This window comes from Moschus berezovskii, chromosome 7, assembly GCF_049115385.1.
Source record: "Moschus berezovskii isolate FMDL1 chromosome 7, NW_MosBer_1.0, whole genome shotgun sequence".
Lineage (NCBI taxonomy): Eukaryota > Metazoa > Chordata > Mammalia > Artiodactyla > Moschidae > Moschus > Moschus berezovskii.
In genome coordinates this window covers 56,686,462-56,694,926 of record NC_142466.1, presented here as the reverse complement: position 1 = coordinate 56,694,926, position 8,465 = coordinate 56,686,462, and the positions used below count along the sequence as shown (strand labels likewise).

At 41.4% G+C, this 8,465-nt stretch overlaps 1 pseudogene; it reads right to left on the bottom strand.

The window, feature by feature from the left end:
- Nucleotides 1-3,967: 3,967 nt before the first annotated feature.
- Nucleotides 3,968-4,649, bottom strand: LOC129557320 (PHD finger-like domain-containing protein 5A pseudogene; annotated as a pseudogene).
- Nucleotides 4,650-8,465: the final 3,816 nt, after the last annotated feature.

Below are 8,465 nucleotides of genomic sequence, written 5' to 3'. Positions count from 1 at the left end.
ATAGCTCAATTGGAATTCCATCAACTCCACTAGACTTATTCGTTGTGATGCTCTCTAAGGCCCACTTGACTTCACATTCCAAGATGTCTGGCTCCAGGTGAGTGATCACGCCATCGTGATTATCTTCATCGTGAAGATTTTTTTGTACAGTTCTTCTGTCTATTCTTGCCACCTCTTCTTAATATCTTCTGCTTCTGTTAGGTCCATACCTTTTCTGTCCTTTATAGAGCCCATCTTTGCATGAAATGTTCCCTTGATATCTCTAATTTTCTTGAAGAGATCTCTTGTTTTTCCTATTTTGTTGTTTTCCTCTATTTCTTTGCATTGATCGCTGAAAAAGGCTTTCTTATCTCTCCTTGCTATTCTTTGGAACTCTGCATTCAGATGCTTATATCTTTCCTTTTCTCCCTTGCTTTTCCCTTCTCTTCTTTTCACAGCTATTTGTAAAGCCTCCTCAGACAGCCATTTTGCTTTTTTGCATCTTTTCCATGGGGATGGTCTTGGTCCCTGTCTCCTCTACAATGTCACGAACCTCCGTCCAGAGTTCATCAGGCACTCTATCACATCTAGACCCTTAAATCTATTTCTTACTTCCACTGTATAATCATAAGGGATTTGATTTAGGTCATATCTGAATGGTCTAGTGGTTTTCCCTACTTTCTTCAATTTAAGTCTTAATTTCGCAATAAGGAGTTCATGATCTGAGCCACAGTCAGCTCCTGGTCTTGTTTTTGCTGATTGTATAGAGCTTCTCCATCTTTGGCTGCAAAGAATATAATCAATCTGATTTCGGTGTTGACCATCTGGTGATGTCCATGTGTAGAGTCTTCTCTTGTGTTGTTGGAAGAGGGTGTTTGCTATGACCAGTGCGTTCTCTTGGCAAAACTCTATTAGCCTTTGCCCTGCTTCATTGCGTGCTCCAAGTCCAAATTTGCCTGTTACTCCAGGTGTTTCTTGACTTCCTACTTTTGCATTCCAGTCCCCTATAATGAAAAGGACATTTTTTTGGGGTGTTAGTTCTAAAAGGTCTTGTAGCTCTTCATAAACCGTTCAACTTTGGCTTCTTCAGCATTACTGGTTGGGACATAGACTTGAATTACTGTAATATTGAATGGTTTGCCTTGGAAACGAACAGAAATCATTCTGTCGTTTTTAAGATTGCATCCAAGTACTGCATTTTGGACTCTTTTGTTGACCATGATGGCTACTCCATTTCTTCTAAGGGATTCCTGCCCACAGTAGTAGATATAATGGTCATCTGAGTTAAATTCACCCATTCCAGTCCATTTTAGTTCACTGATTCCCAGAATGTCGACGTTCACTCTTGTCATCTCCTGTCTGACCACTTCCAATTTGCCTTGATTCATGGACCTAACATTCCAGGTGCCTATGCAATATTGCTCTTGACAGCATAGGACCTTGCTTCTATCACCAGTCACATCCACACTGGGTATTTGTTTCGCTTTGGCTCCATCCCTTCATTCTTTCTAGAGTTATTTCTCCACTGATCTCCAGTAGCATACTGGGGACCTACCGACCTGGGGAATTCCTCATTAAGTATCCTATCATTTTGCCTTTTGATACTGTTTATGGGGTTCTCAAGGCAAGTATACTGAAGTGGTTTGCCATTCCCTTCTCCAGTGGACCACATTCTGTCAGACCTCTCCACCATGACCCGTCCGTCTTGGGTGGCCCCATACGGTATGGCTTAGTTTCATTGAGTTAGACAGGGCTGTGGTCCATATGATCAGATCAACTAGTTTTATGGGATTATGATTTCAGTGTGTCTGGCCTCAAATGCCCCCTCGCAATACCTACCATCTTATTTGGGTTTTTCTTACCTTGGTCGTGGTATATCTCTTCACAGCTGCTCCAGCAAAGCGCATCCGCTGTACCTTACCTTGGACGTGGGGTAGCTCCTCTCAGCCACGCTTCTGCGCGCGGTCTGTTGCCCGGGGCGGCATCTCTCGCGTCTGCGCGGCCAGGGCCCGCGTCTCTTGCTTCTCGCGGCCGGGGCCGGCGTCTCTCTGAGAAAGGATATTCATGAGGAACAGTGATACATAGTAAGAATTATTAATGTTACCACTACTACTACTAACTAAAACTATTACTGAGATTTTATTGTATGTCAGATGCTAAGGTAGGCACTTTATCTTGTAAAAGACTTTTAGTTGGGTTTCAGGAAAAAAATAATCTGAAGTGTTCAGTTCAGTTCAGCTCATTAGCTCAGTGGTGTCCAACTCTTTGCAACCGCACGGACTGCAGCATGCCAGGCCTCCTTGCCCATCACCAGATTCTGGAGCTTACTCAAACTCATGTCCTTTGAGTCAGTGATGCCATCTAACCATCTCATCCTCTGTTGTCCCCTTCTCCTCCCATCTTCAATCTTTCCCAACATCTGGGTCTTTTCAAAAGAGTCAGTTCTTCACACTAGGTGGCCAAAGTACTGGAGTTTCAGCTTTAGCATCAGTCCTTCCAATAAACACCCAGGACTGGTCTCCTTTAGGATGGACTGGTTGGATCTCCTTGCAGTACAAGGGACTCTCAACAGTCTTCACCAACACCACAGTTCAAAAGCATCACTTCTTCAGCGATCAGCTTTCTTCACAGTCCAACTCTCACATCCATCAATGAGTACTGGAAAAACCATAGCCTCGACTAGATGGACCTTTTTCAGCCAAGTAAGCTCTCTGCTTTTTAATATGCTATCTATGTTGGTCATAGCTTTTCTTCCAAGGAGCAAGCTTCTTTTAATTTCATGGCTGCAGTCACCATCTGCAGTGATTTGGGAGCCCCCCAAAATTAAGTCTGACACTATTTCCAGTTTCCCCATCTATTTCCCATGAAGTGATGGGACCAGATGCCATGATCTTAGTTTTCTAAATGTTGATCTTTTTTTTTTTTCTCAACAGAGAATTTAATAATCATTATTCAGATTTTTAAAACTGAAAAAGACTTATTCTAAGGTCCAAGGTAGACAATAACTAAGGACTTGAATTTGAACACCGTTTATCTAAGGTTTAATTAATATTTAATAATTAAAAAATTATTTTTGTGGTCGTTCCAGTGCTTAGTTGCAGTAGGAAGGACTTTAAATTCTCATGGGCATTAGGGCCCTAGTTTCCTGACCAGGGATGGAACCCACGCCCTTTGCATTGGAAACAGTGTCTTAACCCACCAGAGAAGTTCTTAATGTACACATATCCTTCTCTTGGCCTCAGACAGCAAACAAATGGAGAATGGGATTGTGAAATTAGGTGACAGAGGAACAGCATTCAGCAGAATTCACTGGGCTGAGATTGAACTTGCCTGTCACTGATCAGTATGGAAATCTCACTGGGCATTAAATTTTAAGCTCCCTTGCAAGACCTTTTAGAGGCATACACACTGAAGCTCACAGAACACATTAAGGTGGTGTTTGGCTAGAACTAAGCAGTAGCTTTTCAAACACTCAAGTTGTTACATGGACCAAGGTGGTTAATAAATTTTTTCGGGGAGGGGGCATACCTTAAGGCATGTGGGATCTTCATTCTCTGACCAGGGATCAAACCGGAGTCCCCTGCATTGGAGTTTTAACCGCTGGATTGCCAGCGAAGTCCCAGTGAACAAATTTCAGAAATTGTTTAGTAAAACAAAACATCAGTTCAGGTGCTTAGTTAATCCCACTACCTGTATTTTGAATCACAAATTTCTAGGTGACTAAAATTCCTAGAGTTAAATTGGGAAGGGGCTGACGAGCAGAAAATAAACACCTACTTTATTAATATAACAGCAAAAGAAAGGGTTTCCAATTTTTTAGAAGAAAAATAACATGAACCAGCACCACCTGGTAAAGGTTACAAGATGAAATGCCCACATTTATTGTTCTGCTGACCCCCCCACACACTGCAGATATTTCATCAAGGACAACTGCCATCAGAGATTCTTCAAGAACATGCTTTTCACTGCAGGTAGCTTCACAGTCGACTCTTCAAATAGAAGACAGAAATGACATATTATTTCTGTTTTAGAAGGTTTTGGTATACAGAAATTCTTGATGTGGATAACACACCCTTGCTTCTTGAATTTAAGGAATACCATGAACTAATCTATCAATTTTTCTGATACAGTCTGCCAGAGTGCTCTGTGAAGAATCTTTTGTCCATTCCTACCAGGTCCAGGTGAGAGGAAACAGTGGGAAGGTGCCCTGTACTAACAGGCTTCAGGTGATGCTCTGTGCTCCACTTCCTTTCTGCTGGCAGTAGTAGGTATTTCTTTTGGCAGCTGCAGCAGTTTGATGGGGGGAGGAAAAGGCAGCCCACCAATCACCTCTTCTTGAAGCCATATTTTTTGCGTTCATAGAAGAAATCTGTCTTAGAGCTTCCTAAATTGACAATCTTTGGGCAACCATCTCTATCTTTCTCCTGGATGGTGCATTCCTTACAATAATAGGCATCTGAAACTCCAGGGCCTCCACAGATCACACAGCATCCCTGGTAAGAGCCATAGTTACACTCGTCGCATATGCTCACCAGGGTGCAAGGACGCACATAGGAGTCACAGATAACACACTTGCCATCACACTTCTCACACAGTCTTCCAATGGCAACACCAGCCTGCTTGCGGCAAAAGATCAAGTCCGGATGATGTTTAGCCATAGCTCCCTCTCAAGCCACTAAATGTTGATCTTTAAGACAACTTTTTCACTCTCACTTTCATCAAGAGGCTCTTTAGTTCTTCTTTGCTTTCTGCCATAAGGGTGGTGTCATTTGCATATCTGACGTTATTGATATTTCTCCTAGCAATCTTGATTCCAACTTGTGATTCATCCAGTCCAGCATTTCTCATGATGTACTCTGCATATAAGTTAAATAAGCAGTGTGACAATTTACAGCCTTGATGTACTCCTTTTCCTATTTGCAAACAGTCTGTTTTCCCATGTCCAGTTCTAACTGTTGCTTCCTGACCTGCATACAGATTTCTCAGGAGTCAGGTAAGGTGGTCTGGTATTTCCATCTCTTTAAGAATTTTCCATAGTTTGTTGTTATCCACAAGTTAAAGGCTTTGGCGTAGTCAGTAAAACAGAAATAGGTGCTTTTCTGGAACTCTCTGGCTTTATCAATGATCCAATGGATGTTGGCAAATTGATCTCTGGTGCCTCTGCCTTTGCTAAAACCAGTTTGAACATCTGGAAGTTCATGGTTCACATACTGTTGATTCCTGGCTTGGAGAATTTTGAGCATTACATTGCCAGCGTGTGAGATGAGTGCAATTGTGTGTAGTTTGAGCAGTCTTAGGCATTGCCTTTCTTTGGGATTGAAGTGAAAACTGACCTTTTCCAGTCCTGTGGCCATTGCTGAGTTTTGCAAATTTGCAGGCATATTGAGTGCGACACTTTCACAGCAACATCTTTTAGGATTTGAAATAGCTCACTGCAATTCCATCACCTCCACTAGCTTTGTTCGAAGTGATGCTTCCTAAAGTCCACTTGACTTCATTTTCCTGGATCTGGCTCTAGGTGGGTGATCACACCATCATGGTTCTATGGGTCATTACGATCTTTTTTGTACAGTTCTTCTGTGTATTCTTGCCTCCTCTTCTTAATATCTTCTGCTTCTGCTAGGTTCATACCATTTCTGTCCTTTATTGAGCCCATCTTTGCATATGTTCCCTTGGTATCTCCAATTTTCTGGAAGACATCTCTAGTCTTTCCCATTCTATTGTTTTCCTCTATTTCTTTGCTTTGATCACTGAGGAAGTCTTTCTTATCTCTCCTTGTTATTCTTTGGAACTCTGCATTCAAATGGGTATATCTTTCCTTTTCTCCTTTGCCTTTATCTTCTCTTTGTTTCTCAGCTATTTGTAAGCCCTTTTCAGACAACCATTATGCCTTTTTGCATTTCTTTTTCTTGGGAATGGTTTTGATCACTGCCTCCTGTACAATGTCAGGAACCTCTGTCCGTAGTTCTTCAGGCACTCTGTCTGTCAGATCTAATCCTAGGAATCTATTTGTCACTTCCACTGTATAATGGTAGTTCAGTTCAGTTCAGTCACTCAGTTGTGTCTGACTCCTTTCGACCCCATGAATCACAGCATGCCAGGCCTCCCTGTCCATCACCAACTCCTGGAGTTCACTCAAACCAACTTCCATCAAGTCTGTGATGCCATCCAGCCGTCTCATTCTCTGTCGTCCCCTTCTCCTCCTGCCCCCAATCCCTCCCAGCATCAGAGTCTTTTCCAGTGAGTCAACTCTTCACATGAGGTGGCCAAAGGATTGGAGCTTCAGCTTTAGCACCAGTCCTTCCAATGAACACACCGGACTGATCTTCTTTAGGATGGACTGGTTGGATCTCCTTGCAGTACAAGGGACTCTCAAGAGTCTTCTCCAACACCACAGTTCAAAAGCATCAATTCTTCGGCAATCAGCTTTCTTCACAGTCCAACTCTCACATCCATACATGACCACGGGAAAAACCATAGCATTGACTAGACGGACCTTGATTGGCAAAGTAATGTCTCTGCTTTTTAATATGCTACCTAGGTTGGTCATAACTTTCCTTCCAAGGAGTAAGTGTCTTTTAATTTCATGGCTGCAATCAGCATCCTCAGTGATTTTGGAGCCCAAAAAAACAAAGTCTGACACTGTTTCCACTGTTTCCCCATCTAATTCCTATGAAATGGTGGGACCAGATGCCATGATCTTTGTTTTCTGAATGTTGAGCTTCAAGCCAGCTTTTTCACTCTCCTCTTTCACTTTCATCAAGAGGCATTTTACTTCCTCTTCACTTTACGCCACAAGGGTGGTGTCATCTGCATATCTGAGATTATTGATATTTCTGGTCGAGTGCTTTTCCCTACTTTCTTCTATTTAAGTTTGAATTTCGCAATGAGGAATTCATGATCTGAGCAACAGTCAGCTCCCATTCTTGTTTTTGCTGACTATATAGAGCTTCTCCATATTTGGCTGCAAAGAATATAATCAATCTGATTTCGGTATTGACCATCTGGTGATGTCCATATGTAGAGTCTTCTCTTGTGCTGTTGAAAGAGGGTGTTTGCTATGACCATTGTGTTCTCTTGGCAAAATTCTATTAGCCTTTGCCCTGCTTCATTCTGTACTCCAAGGCCAAGTTTGCCTTTTACTCCAGGTATTTCCTGACTTCCTATTTTTTGCATTCCAGTCCCTACAATGAAAAGGACATCTTTTTGGGGTGTTAGTTCTAGAAGTTCTTGTAGGTGTTCATAGAAATAATCAACTTCAGCTTCTTCAGCATTACTTGGGGGGGGGGCGGCGCACAGACTTGGATTACTGCGATACTGAATGGTTTGCCTTGGAATCGAACAGAGATCATACTGTCATTTTTGAAACTTCATTCAAGTACTGCATTTCTGACTCTTTTGTTGACTATGATGTGTAAAAGTCTGAAGTTTCTGAAATGTAAAAGTTTATAAAAGTAGATCAGTGTCAGAGTAGGACATACAACCTCAGTAGTCACTCAAGGCTCCACCCCACCCCCAGGTTTAATGTTCTTCAGGAGCCACAATAAAACTGAATAATTTTATCTTTGAACTGATATTTGGAAAGTGAAGTCCAACGGGAAAATGGAGTATATGTATGAGCTGAGGAAATAAACACTGTGGTTTCTTTCTCATTCACATATAACATTTGCAATGCCCAGTGAGTATAGAATCCAAGTGAATCCACAATGTACTTAAGTTTATTGGAACTCAAAGTACAATATAAGTGTGAGTTCCCTAAGACTAAGGGAGGCACTGACAGCCCAAGAGAGCCCATGCTTTTTGGTCAACCTAGAATTTACTTTAAGTGCACAAAAGCGGCAATGGTATTCTAAGAAACACAAACTACCACGAACTCCATTGAATCCTTTTATACTCATGATACTTCCCTTTATTTGCTCATCACTTAACACTGAGAAGGATGAAAAGGAAGAAAAGGGAATGGCAGAGCAACACTGAGCATACACTCAGTGTGTGCTGAGTCACTTCAGGCATGTCCGGCTTTTAGCTACCCCATGGACTGTATACCATCAGGCTCTTCTGCCCATGGGATTCTCCAGCCAAGAGTGTTGGAGTGGGTTGCTATTTCCTCCTCCATCAATCCTTCCTTACTCATTAGTAAGCCAAAGGTAAACGGCATTGATAAAATGTGTGCTTATCAAAAAGTGAAATAAAAAAGAGTTGAGTTAGTTTTGTGCAGCATTTCTATTCTTCTGATGTAAGCATATATAAGATATGAAATTCAAATTGTGTAATTTCATTAATTATGCACATAAGTTAAATGCTCTTATATTTTCATTTAAAAATGGCATTATAAATAATACAAAGATGAATGTTACAATTCACATTAATACTTTAACATATTTTTCTTTACTTGGAGTGATATTAAATAGCAAATAAAAACATGTAAGTCTAGAGACAGACTGAGGAAGAAAAGAAAAAAACATAGTTTAGTCCTTTTAGTGACA